At 41.4% G+C, this 14646-nt stretch overlaps 1 pseudogene across 1 annotated transcript; it reads right to left on the bottom strand.

Moving 5' to 3' along the window:
• Positions 1 to 3736: 3736 nt before the first annotated feature.
• LOC123105281 (DBF4-type zinc finger-containing protein 2 homolog) lies at positions 3737 to 4798 on the bottom strand (annotated as a pseudogene). Its single transcript, XR_006450775.1, has one exon. The product of XR_006450775.1 is annotated as a DBF4-type zinc finger-containing protein 2 homolog (transcript).
• Positions 4799 to 14646: the final 9848 nt, after the last annotated feature.

Raw genomic sequence — 14646 nt, 5'->3', positions numbered from 1 at the left:
TGTGGCGACTTTGAATAGATCACACAAGGTCAATACCGTGCTGAAGTTTATACAGACAAGGTCAATAGTACAACACAATTTATTGGTTGGAAAATCTTAAGTTCCTGAAATGTTATAAAAATTGGGAAAGATGGTTTCTCTCTCAAAAAAAGAGAAGATGGAAATTCGAAAATTCCACAAGGTGGAAAATATATGCATCAATACCAGCAATAATACCTATGTAACTAGGACATGTGTTGTCAGAACAATTTCATAAGAAATTTGCACATTGCAGCATAAGTATTTTTTGCAATGTGGGTTGTTTGTTTTGTAGGCTGAGCCATATAGAGTTTTTTTCTAAGGATTTGTTCCACTATATTTCTTTTTAGTACTACCGCTTGAAAAGATTATTTTTGTATTCCCTATGTTATAATCGAACACACACAATATGGTGCAAATTCAACCAGTGCAATACTCTATTGGAATCCCATTCACAAGTTACAATGTTCTGCCTTTTGTTTTCCTGTTTTTTTTAGATTCATATGGATCAAAGAGGCCATTAACTATTTCATATCCTCCGTAGAAAGATGGGCCTTTAGTTTTCAAGAGGGTTCACATTGACATGCAATGTAACAAAGAATATAGCTAAAAAGTACAACTTTTGGGGCTGGGATTCCAAAGAAACGTCCTCTTTTTAAAATTCTCAAAAAACTATCACAAAATTGTTTTTGTTATTTCAAAAAACTCTATTGACCGAATGGTTAAGTTTTAAGTAGGCTTATGACAGGTGGGTCCCAGTAGCAGGTTGTTATGTGCAGGTAAGTTAGCAGCAGATCAAGCTTTTGTGGAATTGAACTTTCAGATGTAGAACTGTTGGAGTGGTTTGTTGTTTCGAAAAACTGTCATTGTGTCTATGTAGCACATGTAACTGAAATGGAAGAGTAGAGTAGATGATGCGGTGATACTGGTATATAGAGTGTAGAATTGACATTGTTTTGTTGGTGCTTCCTTGATCGCTGGCCACTTAACCTAGCACTAATTAAGTATTGCCAAGTGAGGTACCCTTTACATTTAATGGTAGTTTAGCAAATGCTCATTGATCTGTAGTGTCAGTCTGCATAATTGTAAGATATTAGGAATATAGTAGGTTAGTTAGCAATGTCATTAATACTTATGTGGTACTAAATTAAATTATGTTACTTGTTTGGTGTGTTATGATGAACCAATTGGTTTGGCTAAACTTCATACGATCTGTTTGGTTAGACTGTGGTGACCAAAGAAGATACCCAAAGTACTTGTTTAAACACATGTAGGCACTGATACTGAATTCATTAAGGGTCCATACAAAGAGCAGGTGCATCAGTGGGTTCATACATAGAGGATCCGTAGAAAACTAGATGATTTCATACATAGAGGATTATTACACCAGGATTCATCAAGGGTAAGGAATTCTCATCCAACGAGCTCTGGTTGGCTGGTTATGGATGTAGGTTAGCAGTCCATCTCGCCCTAGCGATGATTTGGTTGAAGGTACGACTCCTACCACTAGGGAACACCTCCTCATACTCCTCGTTGCAGGACTTCGGGATCTTGTTTGATAGCCGACGGCTGTACTCTCCAGCGAGTATCATGTCGCAGTCGGTGCCCTCTGAGACTTCTCCCTCCAAGTCTCGCCACTGTTGCTCTCTACGGCCGCACCCTACCACCCCTCACCTCCACCACCTCATGATCATCTTCAGTCAGCTCTCCTAGGCTTGGATGCATCTTTCTCGGGTTCTTGCACTATGGGGCTTTCGGCTAGAAAAAAGGGTTTTGAGTGGTGTAATGGTCGGGTTGGTTGGTTTTTATTTTCAAAGTTGGGCTGGCTATGTGGTGGCTGTGTGTGGGTTTTGTTGAGGCCGTGTGTGGATTAAATTACAATATTTATTTATGATTATTATCATTCATGGCATAAACTCATATATGCATTACGTCCATGATAAGTAGACCATTAATCCAACTGCATCTACAACTAATACTCTACCCCAAACCGCTATCTAGCTTTGCATCTCGATGTATTAAGTTTGCAAGTAACATGGCATCACAATAAGCAAGATGACATAACATAGACAATAAACCATCAATCAATATGACGAGACACCATCATTTTATCCTTAATAGCAACAATACACTACATGTCGTTGCCCTTATTGTCATTGGGTTAGAGCACCGCAAGATTGAACCCACTACAAAGCACCACTCCCTTTGAATAATATCCATCGAATTTGCCAGAGAAGATATATAGATCGGAGAGCATGCAAAACTATTTAATTATACTACAAGAAAACCTCAAAAGATTCAATTGATTTCAATAAGCAATCTGATCATGAAGTGACAATTCATCATATCCCAACAAACAGACCACCGATTACATCGAATTGATCTTGATCATGTGAAGCAACTCACATGAACATGGTAGAGAGAGAGAGAGAGAGAGAGAGAGAGATCTAGCTACTACTTGGACCCTAAGGTCCCAATGAGACTACTCACACATGGTCATGGAGGCAGCAAGATTGATAAATAAGCCTCCAACAATGGATCCCCCCCTCCATCAAAACACCGGAATAGACTTCCAGATTGGATATTCGTGAAACAAGAACTTGCAACATCGAATTGTATGAAAATATCCCAGAGGGTTTCATTATTTATAGGAATTTATGGCACTGGAGTAGACGTAAGACGGTGTAGGTGGGCCCCACATGACCTAGGGGTGCATCCTACCCCCAGCTACGTGGGCTCCCTGTAGGTCCTCTCGATCTCCCACAAAGCTTCCCCGGTCCTTCGTTGCCCGAAAGTAAAACATATTAAATCGGCAAGGTATTTTGACCTCTGTAGATATTGATTTCCTGCGAGACAAAAAAATACAGAAACAACAACTTGCACTAGGCACTAATTAATAGGTTAGTCCAAAAATAATAATATAAAAGGTTATAAAGTATAGAAAAGTGATAATATAATAGTATGAAACAATAAAAAGTTATAGATACATTTTAGACATATCATTAATTCAACACTCCCTAATGATTTCCCCTGCTTAAGAAAATCATCCAAAGAAGCATAGTCATACATTAGTACAGATAAATCAAAAGTAATGTGTCACCAATAGCTTGCTTAATTTCTAGTTGTAATTGGTCATTGCGCAGTTGTAGATAGTTGGGAAAAGATCCATCATGAACAAAGTCTCATGTCATAAAAAAAATCGCCAAAGTGGGTTATGGGCAATGATTATTGCCAAGTAAATAGAAACGTAATATGAACAGAATCATTTGCAGACAGTTGAGGAAAAAAAACCCTTCAAATAGTCCAGTTAGCTTTCGGGTTGGAGTTGGTCTCTGCGCTAATTAGTTCAATGGATCATCTAGTGATACTATTCATTCTCAAAGTCCATGAATTTGCTTTTAGTACAGATCACATTTCAAGGTATTTCATCATGATTTTTTTACACACATATACATTTCATCCTTGTATACTTGCATATTTTTTTGAAACTAAAAGTTTGAATTTTTCAAAAATTTCAGGAGCCCGGTCACCAATACGCCCCACTCCATTGGTTAATATTCTTTAGCAGAACTCATATAAAACATATGATCATTATATATTGTACCCAAAAAAACCAAATTTATATAATATTGGAATAATTTGAAAGCTTTCTCTAGCTCCATATATGCTCTTGAATCTGAGATACATACACCTAAAGCAAACTACTCAAGCTTATATCTACATGAATAGTGTATATATAGATACAAATGAAACTAATATTATACAGTGGCACACGTATAAATGGAGCAATACCCCTTTTCCTACACAAACAATGTCTTGAACCACATAAACGTACAAGCATACAGTACACACATCCACAGTTCCACACCACACGCACCCATCGAAAAGATATACCACACACGTACACAAGCGGGTGTACTTCTTTTTTACTTGCACACGTAGACACAAGTGCTGCTCAAACAAATACTACCAAGTTAAAGTAACCATATGGTGGTTGGACGTTACAGTTTTATTACACTCGTAAATCGTGCATGTGGGCACGTACGTACGTCTGGTCCGTCGACGGTGGAGGTGCAAGGAACTATGGCACGGCCGGCACACCGGGAACAGACGGCACCGGCGGCAGTGGCACCTTGGGCACGCCAGGGACGGACGGCATCGGAGGCAGTGGCACCTTGGGCAGGTCGGGGATGGACGGCATAGGCGGCAGCGGCAAGGTAGGCACGCCGGGGACGGACGGCATAGGCAACGTCGGAACGCGTGGCACCGTGGGAACCGTCGGCACGCTCGGCGCAGTGGGCACTGTCGGCACGACGGCGCCAGGTACCGGCACAGTCGGCACGCCTGGCACGGTGGGAACCGCCGGGATGGTCGGCAGGGCGGCGCCAGGTACTGGAACCGTCGGCACACCTGGCACGGTGGGCACCGTCGGCACGCCGGGCACGGTGGGAACTGTCGGCACCTTCGGGACGCCTGGCACGGTGGGAACCGTCGGGACGTTCGGCACGGTGGGCACCGTGGGAACGACGCCGCCTGGCAGGGCGGGGACTGTAGGGACGACGGGCACGGGGGGCAGCATCGGTGTGGGCAAGGCCGGAACGTCGGCGAGGAGGCGCGCGGCATGGCACGTGCTGAGCATGACGGCCATGACGAGCGCCATGGCCACGAAGCTCGTCGACGTGGAAGCCATGGGCGCGCGCTCGTGACCGCTAGTCACTACGTACCTTGTAGCTCTCTTCAAGCCCAGCGAAGCGCGATGTGGCTACTTGTTGTGTTGCTTTGTGATGCAATGATCGGAGCGCTGCATGCCAATTTTATAGCCCGTGAGCTGGCCTCGCGCCACTCTGTGTTTTTTTGGAAGGGAAGCTGGCGGCCGACCTCTGCTTGGCATTTTGCAAGCATCGGTTGTTGGCCAGGCAGAGCTGGTATGGGTCACATGGCCGCGTAAGGACTACTGATGATTGGCGGAGAAGTGCGAGACGATGGGTGGTATCCATCCATGCAACATGCTAGCTATGCAGCGCATTGCTTGATTTTATTAAACCTCACTACCCTAGTTAAGCTCACTAAGCTGGATGAAATTTTCTCCTTTAGGCAGCAGTTTCACTGCCTTTACTTCTATCATTTAGGACGACTTCAAGCACCAGATGCCAACCTAATTTATATTTGCATGGTGCAAGCGATTTGAACCGGTCATATTAGTCATGAAATACGTTTTTTTTTCATTAAGCAACCGCCCAGAGCTATGGATATTCATCAATCAAACAAAATAATAGCAATCCACTCCCTCTGTTTTGGGTTTCTTCTGTAGGAGAGGGAGTGTGGGGCGCTGGATTCCAATTCTTATTCGGCCTGGAAGCTGGATAGGCATTGCAAAGGTATCTTTGGGCCACGTCAGACTGCGATGTCCGCTCGTAGGCCCCGCCATGCTCTTTTTTTTAGCGAAAAAAATATGCAAGGTGCGTATCTTTTCATTGATAGGAGAAGATAGTTTAGCATGAGATTACAACCGATTCCAAGGCCATGTACACATGCGGCATAAGTGAAAGCGTCGGAGTAGAATCAAGTATGAACATGTTTTTATCAATGGGGATGTATCTCAAAAGGTAGAGCTCTCGCTTAGCATGCGAGAAGTTCTTCTTGAGGAAAACGACATCTACCCCGGCTCCATTTCATTGAAATGAACCAAACAGAGTAACGATTTATTACAGCACATGAGAGAAAACTGAGAGATCGACCTTGGCTACATGTGAAGGGTACGGTGATCGATACTCCACATTCTCGAATGCTCTGTTTTGTTGCACATTTTTGCTGTTGTTCCCTTTTCTTCGTAGAACAATGCACATAAATCACTCACGACCCGACGGTTAAATACAACGCGCAGTAACCAACTGGTTAGGTAACAGCCTGCGCCTAATTTCATTCTTTTCATTTCTTGTTGCGTACAATGTGTGGCAGGTATGTCCGTTTTCTTTTCTTGGTTTTTCTGAACCAATTTTTGTTATGTTCTATTTAGTTGTTTCTCTTTTCTTTTACCCCAATGCGTGAACTAGTTTCATATTTCTTTTTCTTTTTTCTTCAAATGCATGAACTATTTTTAAATTCCATGAAGTATTTCAAACCCATGAACTTTTTCTTTTTTCAAATTCATGGATTTTTCTCAAATTCGTGAATTTTTTTAATTTCATGAACTTTTCAAATTTTGTGCGCTTTATCAAATCCATGAACTTTTTTCAAACTCATGTTTATTTTTCATATTCATGAACTTCTCAAATTAGTGAACTTTTTTCAATTTTCTTGAACTAGTTTGTGTGTTGTGAACTTTTTGCAAGTATTAATGAACCTTTTCAAGTGAACTTCTTTCAAATTCAAGAACTTTTCTTCAATTAGTGAACTTTTTTAAAATTTTCATGAAGATTTTCAAATCCGTGATACTTTCCTCAGATGAGTGAACTTTTTTCAATTTTCATGAAATTTTTTGAATATGTGAACCTTTTATTTTTTTAAACAAATTCGTGAACTTCTTTTGATTGTTTGTGAGCTTTTTTTGTTTGAAATCTGTGAACTTCCAAATTTTGGAACGGCACGGCTGCAATTGTTTCATAAATATTCCGCTGTACTATCTGTTTGTAGTACACAGGTAACTCTAGTGGTTAGCCAAGCGTGTGCGGCATTGCAATGGTGTGAGTTCAAATCGTCGCTGCAGCAAGTTTATTTTTTGGTGTTTTTTCGCCTACGCTGTGCGTTAGTGGGCCGCCCCACCAGGGCGCTGCAGTGGGCGCCAATTGGGTTCGGCGGCGCTGAAGGCACCAAATAGGAGGTCCCCATAAATCGTGACTAGTTTTCTTTGAGGGATTCGTGACTACTAACTAGCGCATGGTCATTCGGCTACCAGTAGCAGCCCACAGCCCACGGCCCAGGCACTCCATTCGTAGCCGAAAACAACCGTCATGGGCGATTTCCTATTTGCTGCTTGCTGCGTCGAATAGTCGAGCAATCGCACAGGCGCGCTCCCTATTGGGCCGGCCCATATAGCAAGCGATGTAGCTAGCCGGGTAGACGGACTTTGTATGTCCAGTGTCCTGTAGCAACCGAGTTTCAGGGGTTTAAAAATTTCAAGATTTTTTTATAAAACGAATATGTTTTGAGAAACCAAATAATTTCGAAATTTCTGAATTTTCTTTGAAATTCCTTACATTTTTTAAATTCGGAACATTTTTTGAGACCTAGAAACCTTTTTTAATCCAATCTTTTTATTAGAAAGCGAACATTTTTTGAAACTCCCGAACAAAAGTTGAAGCACAAACATATTTTTGGAATTTGCAAACAATTATTTAAATGGAAACATTTTATGGAGCTACCAAAAAAATTGAAAGCATGAACATTTTTTGGAAATTGGCGAACAAATTTTGAAAATGGGGACATTTTTTGAAACTCCTAAACAAAATTTGAAAAGTTGAACATTTTCTGAACTTATGGATTTGTTTTTGAAAAGAGAACACTTTTTTTATAATATGCAAGCATTTTTTTGACAATGAAGAACATTTTTTGTATTTGTGAACATATATTAATAACAAGAACATTTTTGAACTTCTATTTTTTTAGAATTTTTGAAAAGAATTTGAAATTCTGAAGAACAAAAAGAAAATAAAAAAAGAGGAAAAAGGAATAAAAAATGAAATAAACAAACAGAAAAACGAAGAAAGAAGAAAAAAGAAAAAGAAAAGGCTAGTGAAAAAAACGGTTCAAGAAGCTTCTAGAAGGTTCCCAAAACCGGTCAGAAACCTCCAGAATGTTTCCAAAACCGGACACTGTAGCACAAATCTTGTAATTGGACCGGCCCATCTTGATAGCTAGGTCGCTCGCCTCTGTGCGAAGCAGCAGCAACTTGACGGCTGAATCCTATTCGATGCCTTAAGCATCGAACACAGTGCATTTCGTACAGGGCGCACACCCCTTTGTACACTTGTTTTTGTCCGTTCCTGGCTAATACACGCTACGCTAACCACTTTGCTAGTCCACTTTACGTGCTCAATAGAAACTCCTTCCGTCTTTTCATCTTACGTCTTTTTCTTTTTTCTATTTCTTTTTTCTTTGCTCTCTTTTTCTTTTTCCTTTATCATTGTTCTTTTTATTGGGAATGGTTTTGTTTGGTTTTTTATTCTTTTTTTCTTAATGCAAATTAAAACAAAGTTTTAAAAATCATTTAATTTTTTCGAAATTGATGAACTTTTATCAAATTGAACAAACTTTTTCAAAATTGAATGAATTTTTTTCAAATTAAATTAACATTTTCCAAATATAATAATCTTTTTTCAAATTTGATAAACTTTTTTCTTAAATTCGTGAACTTTTTTCTTCAAAATCAATGGACTTTATTCAAATTTGATTTTTTTTCTTCAGATTTGATGAACTTTTTCCATATTCAATGAACTTTTTTTAATTCAACGAACTATTTTCAAATTTGATGAACTTTTTTGAAATTTGATGAACTTTTTTCAATTTGATGAATTTTTTTTCAAATTCGATGAATTTTTTTCAATTTGATGAACTTTTTTGAAATTTGATGAACTATTTTTTTGAAATGTTTAATTTGATGAACTTTTTGGAAATTTCAACGAACTTTTTTCAAAATCGATGAACTTTTTTCTAAGCACAAGAGTATGTATTGTAGCCATCTGTTTTTTTAAATCTAGCCAACTGGTTTTGTTCCTTAAGAAAATGAGTACGTACTGTAGCAATTTAGCCATAGAAAAAAAATTGAGGGGAGCCAGGGATCGAGGGAGCGGCGGGGGGCAGCGATCGAGTGAGCCAGCAGCGAGCGGGCGAGCAGGAGGAGCCAGCTAGTGAGCGAGCGTTACTGGGCCAGGCCCAGTCAGGCTACGCAGCAGGCGTTGCGTTCGCCTACGAGCGCTGAAGGCGCCAGGGAGGAGCTCTCAACTTGACGCAATGAGCGTCCATTAGGATTTTCCGCGTTGAACTGTCGACGCAATGCACATGCAAACCACCCGAGCGCGGAATCTGGGCCGGCCCACTCACAGCGTGACAACAGTGGGTGCCAGCCGATTTTGGGAAGATGGCAAATGGTTCCTAGAACCGGGTTCTTCTACTAGTTTTGGGGTTTTTTCCGAGTGTTTATTAGTTCTTTTCTTTCTTTTCTTCTTTCTGTTTTCTTTGTTTCTTTCACATTTATTATTTTACTTATTTTCTTTTTAATATTCCTTTTTTATTTCAAGCCTTTTTGAATTTCCAAATATTCATTCGGAATTCCAACAAATTCTTGATTTCAAAGAACGTTCGTAGTTTGAAAATTATGTTCCCATATTCAGAATATATTCCTATTTTCTAATTTTTCTTCACAATTAAATAAATTGATTATACCAAAAAAATTTCACATTGTCAAAATTTGTTCGCAAATTCTAAGATTGTTTAGAATTTCAAAATTTGTGAATATTTTCAAAAAATAATTGGCATCCATTATTTGTTCATGTTTTCAATAATTCTTTGCAAATTGAAAAGGGAAAAGTATATTTTTCGTCCCTCAACTCTATTGAAAATATAGAAATAATCCCTAAACTTCAAAACCGGCAAATCATGGTCCCTCAACTTCTCAAACCGGATAACTTTCATCCCCCATACCGCTTTTTATGATTCTTGTCTGACCGCGTGCAGTAGCGATGGACACCGTGGATGATGTGTCCATGTTGCACTCGTCGCCGAAGGCGATGCAAGTGCAAAGCTGCTGGACGTAAGCCACGAGCTCAAAGTGCGCCCTAGCGATCTCGTGTTGGTTGGACTAAGAACGAGGCCCTCCTGCAGCCATGGCGGACGGTTGCTGTTAGTTGCATCGTGCCGACGGGGTGAACGGTGAAGGAAATATGCCCTAGAGGCAATAATAAAGTTATTATTTATTTCCTTATTTCATGATAAATGTTTATTATTCATGCTAGAATTGTATTAACCGAAAACTTGATACATGTGTGAATGCATAGACAAACAGAGTGTCACTAGTATGCCTCTACTTGACTAGCTCGTTGAATCAAAGATGGTTAAGTTTCCTAGCCATAGACATGAGTTGTTATTTGACTAACGGGATCACATCATTAGGAGAATGATGTGATTGACTTGACCCATTGCATTAGCTTAGCACTTGATCGTTTAAGTTTGTTGCTATTGCTTTCTTCATGACTTATACATGTTCCTATGACTATGAGATTATGCAACTCCCGTTTATCGGAGGAACACTTTGTGTGCTACCAAACATCACAACGTAACTAGGTAATTATAAAGGTGCTCTACAGGTGTCTCCGAAGGTACTTGTTGGGTTGGCATATTTCGAGATTAGGATTTGTCACTCCTATTGTCGGAGAGGTATCTCTGGACCCACTCGGTGATACACATCACTTAAGCCTTGCAAGCATTGCAACTAATGAGTTAGTTGCGGGATGATGTGTTACGGAACAAGTAAAGAGACTTGCCGGTAACGAGATTGAACTAGGTATTGAGATACCGACGATCGAATCTCGGGCAAGTGACATACCGATGACAAAAGGAACAACGTATATTGTTATGCGGTTTGACCGATAAAGATCTTCGTAGAATATGTAGGAGCCAATATGAGCATCCAGGTTCCGCTATTGGTTATTGACCGAAGACATGTCTCGGTCATGTCTACATAGTTCTCGAATGTGTAGGTCCGCACGCTTAAAGTTCGATGACGGTTATATTATGAATTTATGGTTTTTGATGTACCGAAGGTAGTTCGGAGTCCCGGATGTGATCACGGGCATGACGAGGAGTCTCGAAATGTTTGAGACGTAAAGATCGATATATTGGATGACTATATTTTGATACCGGAATAGTTCCCGGTGAGATCGGGATAATACCGGAGCACCGGGAGGTTATTGGAACCCCCCAGGAGGTATATGGGCCTTAATGGGCTTTAGTGGAAAGGAGGGGAAAGGAGTAAGGGAGCCCCCCCAAGTCCAATCCGAATTGGGAAGGGGGCCGGCCCCCCTTTCCTTCCTCCCTCCTTCCTCTTCCTTTCCTTTCCCTCTCCAAATAGGAAAAGGAGGAGTCCTACTCTCGGTGGGAGTAGGACTCCCCCCTTGGGCGCGCCTCTTCCCCTTGGCCGGCCCTCCCCTCCCCTCCTTTATATATGGAGGAGAGGGGCACCCCATAGACAACAATTGATCTCTTGGATCTTTTAGCCGTGTGCGGTACCCCTCTCCACCATAGTCCACCTCGATCATATTGTAGCAGTGCTTAGGCGAAGCCCTGTGACAGTAGAACATCAACATCGTCACCACACGTCGTGCTGACGGAACTCCCCCTCAAAGCTCGGCTGGATCGGAGTTCGAGGGACGTCATCGAGTTGAACGTGTGCAGAACTCGAAGGTGCCATGCGTTCGGTACTTGATCGGTCGGATCGTGAAGACGTACGACTACATCAACCGCGTTGTGCCAATGCTTCCGCTTTCGGTCTACGAGGGTACGTGGACACACTCTCCCCTCTCGTTGCTATGCATCACGATGATCTTGCGTGTGCTTAGGATTTTTTTTTGAAATTACTACGTTCCCCAACAGTGGCATCCGAGCCTAGTTATATACGTTGATGTTATATGCACGAGTAGAACACAAAGTGAGTTGTGGGCGATACAAGTCATACTGCTTACTAGCATGTCATACTTTGGTTTGGAGGTATTGTTGGATGAAGCGGCCCAGACCGACATTATGCGTACGCTTACACGAGACTGGTTCTACCGACGTGCTTTGCACACAGGTGGCTGGCGGGTGTCAGTTTCTCCAACTTTAGTTGAACCGAGTGTGGCTACGCCCGGTCCTTGAGAAGGTTAAAACATCACTAACTTGACGAACTATCGTTGTGGTTTTGATGCGTAGGTAAGAACGGTTCTTGCTCAGCCCATAGCAGCCACGTAAAACTTACAACAACAAAGTAGAGGACATCTAACTTATTTTTGCAGGGCATGTTGTGATGTGATATGGTCAAGACATGATGCTATATTTTATTATATGAGATGATCATGTTTTGTAACTGAGTTATCGGCAACTGGCAGGAGCCATATGGTTGTCGCTTTATTGTATGAAATGCAATCACCCTATAATTGTTTTACTTTATCACTAAGCAGTAGCGATAGTCGTAGAAGCAATAGTTGGCAAGACGACAATGATGCTACGATGGATATCAAGATGTCGCACCGGTGACGATGGTGATCATGACGGTGCTTCGAAGATGGAGATCACAAGCACAAGATGATGATGGCCATATCATATCACTTATATTGATTGCATGTGATGTTTATCTTTTATGCATCTTATTTTGCTTTGATTGACGGTAGCATTATAAGATGATCTCTCACTAAATTTCAAGATAAAAGTGTTCTCCCTGAGTATGCACCGTTGCCAAAGTTCGTCGTGCCCAGACACCACGTGATGATCGGGTGTGATAAGCTCTATGCCCAATTACAACGGGTGCAAGCCAGTTTTGCACACGCATAATACTCAGGTTAAACTTGACGAACCTAGCATATGCAGATATGGCCTCGGAACACTGAGACCAAAAGTTTGAGCGTGAATCATATAGTAGATATGATCAACATAGTGATGTTCATCATTGAAAACTACTCCATTTCACGTGATGATCGGTTATGGCTTAGTTGATTTGGATCACGTGATCACTTAGATGATTAGAGGGATGTCTATCTAAGTGGGAGTTCTTCAGTAATATGATTAATTGAACTTTAATTTATCATGAACTTAGTCCTGATAGTATTTTTCAAATAATGTTGTAGATCAATAGCTCGCGTTGTTGCTTCCCTGTGTTTTATATATGTTCCTAGAGAAAACTAAGTTGAAAGATGATAGTAGCAATGATGCGAACTGGGTCTGTGATATGAGGTTTATCCTCATTGCTGCACAGAAGAATTATGTCCTTGATGCACCGCTAGGTGACAAACCTATTGCAGGAGTAGATGCAGATGTTATGAACGTTTGGCTAGCTCAATATGATGACTACTTGATAGTTTAGTGCACCATGCTTAACGGCTTAGAATCAGGACATCAAAGACGTTTTGAATGTCATGGACCATATGAGATGTTCCAGGAGTTGAAGTTAATATTTCAAGCAAATACCTAAGTTGAGAGATATGAAGTCTCCAACAAGTTATATAGTTAAAAGATGGAGGAGAATAGCTCAAGCAGTGAGCATGTGCTCGGATTGTCTGGGTACTACAATCGCTTGAATCAAGTGGGAGTTAATCTTCCAGATAAAATAGTGATTGACAGAATTCTCTAGTCACCATTACCAAGTTAGTAGAACTTCGTGATGAACTATAGTATGCAAGGGATGACGAAAACGATTCCCGAGTTTTTCATGATGATGAAATCGATGAAGGTAGAAATCAAGAAAGAGTATCAAGTGTTGATGGTTGACAAGAACACTAGTTTCAAGGAAAAGGGCAAAGGAAAGAAGGGGAACTTCCAGAAGAACGGCAAGCAAGTTGCTGCTCAAGTGAATAAGCCCAAGTCTGGACCTAAGACTGAGACTAAGTGCTTCTACTTCAAAGGGACTGGTCACTGGAAGCGGAACTGCCCCAAGTATTTGGCGGATAAGAAGGATGGCAAAGTGAACAAAGGTATATTTGATATACATGTTATTGATGTGTACTTTACTAGTGTTTATAGCAACCCCTCAAGTATTTGATACTAGTTCAATTGCTAAAGAGTAGTAACTCGAAACGGGAGTCGCAGAATGAACAAAAACTAGTTAAAGGGCGAGGTGACGATGTGTGTTGGAAGTAGTTCCAAGATTGATATGATCATCATCGCACACTCCCTATACTTTCGGGATTAGTGTTGAACCTAAATAAGTGTTATTTGGTGTTTGCATTGAGCATGAATATGATTTGATCATGTTTATTGCAAAACAGTTATTCATTTAAATTAAAGAATAATTGTTGTTCTGTTTACATGAATAAAACCTTCTATGGTCATATGTTGGGGAACGCAGTAATTTCAAAAAAATTCCTACGCACACGCAAGATCATGGTGATGCATAGCAACGAGAGGGGAGAGTATGATCTACGTACCCTTGTAGATTGCAACGGAAGCGTTGACACAACGTAGTGGAAGTAGTCGTACGTCTTCTTCCCGATCCGACCGATCCAAGCACCGTTACTCCGGCACCTCCGAGTTCTTAGCACACGTACAGCTCGATAACGCTCCCCGGGCTCCGATCCAGCAAAGCTTCGGGGATGAGTTCCGTCAGCACGACGGCGTGATGACGATGATGATGTTCTACCGACGCAGGGCTTCGCCTAAGCACTACAACGATATGATCGAGGTGGAATAAGGTGGCAGGGGGCACCGCACACGGCTAAGGAACGATCACGAGGGTCAACTTGTGTTTCTTGATCTATCTTTGGTGCTAGCCCTGCCCCTCTATTTATATCTTGAGCCCTGGGGTCGAAACTTGGAGTTAAAGCCTTCACAAAGTCGGTTTCACCCGATAGGCAAGAGTCCTTCTCGGACTCCAGGGCCAGACGCCAGGGATCCCGGCGTCTGGACCCAGACGCCAGGGACCCTGGCGTCTGGCTCCTGGACTCCGCA

The sequence above is a fragment of the Triticum aestivum genome, chromosome 5A (genome assembly GCF_018294505.1).
Source record: "Triticum aestivum cultivar Chinese Spring chromosome 5A, IWGSC CS RefSeq v2.1, whole genome shotgun sequence".
Taxonomy (NCBI): Eukaryota; Viridiplantae; Streptophyta; class Magnoliopsida; order Poales; family Poaceae; genus Triticum; species Triticum aestivum.
This window is presented reverse-complemented; position numbering and strand designations above follow the sequence as displayed.